Raw genomic sequence first — 1,153 nt, 5'->3', positions numbered from 1 at the left:
TTTTGTCATGTTTAGAGTTTGTGCTATCAACTGAAGGCTCAGCCATCTGTCAGAGTTCAAACAATCACACACACATATCACCCCCCCAGGGGGTCCACAACTCTTTTGTGGACACATTATTCAGAAAGGTGTCGACGCAATTGCAGGTCCTGTAAAGTCTTGTTCCAGATTACGGAATGGCACCCTGTTGCTAGAAACACACAGTGCCCTCCAGGCACAAAAATTGCTGCGTACCTCACTACTACACACTTTCCCTGTCCGGGTGGAACCGCACCGTACCTTAAATTCCTCGCGTGGAGTCGTTTATACACGCTCCCTCGATGGACTGTCTGACGAAGAAATTCAGCACTACCTGTCAGACCAGGGCGTAACGGCTGTTCATAGGGTTATGAAAAGGGTTGACACGAAGATCATTCCAACCCGCACTGTGTTTTTGACATTTGACAAAGTGCAACTCCCATCGAAAATCAAAGCAGGCTATGAGATAATTTCCGTTCGTCCTTACGTCCCAAACCCTACGCGTTGCTATCGGTGCCAGCGCTTCAATCACACCAGCCAGTCCTGTTCTAATCCGGCCAAATGTGTTACGTGTGGCAGGGATGCCCATGAGGGTGCTTGTCCACCTCCATCCCCTCGCTGCATCAACTGTATGGGTGACCACGCTGCATCCTCTAGAGATTGCCAAGTTTTTAAGGACGAAAAGCTCATCCAGGAAATACGAGTGAAGGAAAAGGTGTCGACCTTTGCTGCTCGAAAGTTGTTCGCCAGTCGACAGCCCACCGTGCCTCAGACAGGCAAATACAGCACTGTCCTTGCTTCTCCTCGGCCAACAAAGGAGGCGGCCACGCAAACTTGCGACCTCACCTTTAGTGCCACGGTCGTCCGATCGGCCAGCGCAAAGATCGCCCGTTCAACTTCACCACTTTCGCCTGCCCACTCTATGGCTCACTCTTCGTCGGGTTCTGCTAAATCTCAAGCCCAAAAGTCCGACACCAAGTCTTCGAAGAAAGAGCATACTCGTGAAGAGTTTTTACGTACGGCAACTTCACCACCATCAGTTCCTCCTTCCTCTAAACCTCATACTTCCAAGAAGGCTACAAAGAAACCCAGTTCCTCTCCTTCTCCGCCAAGGCGTGTCCCATCCACAGCGCCA

This window comes from Schistocerca nitens, chromosome 7, assembly GCF_023898315.1.
Source record: "Schistocerca nitens isolate TAMUIC-IGC-003100 chromosome 7, iqSchNite1.1, whole genome shotgun sequence".
NCBI classification, from domain to species: domain Eukaryota; kingdom Metazoa; phylum Arthropoda; class Insecta; order Orthoptera; family Acrididae; genus Schistocerca; species Schistocerca nitens.
The sequence above is the reverse complement of the archived record's forward strand: the minus strand, read 5'-3'. Positions refer to the sequence as shown.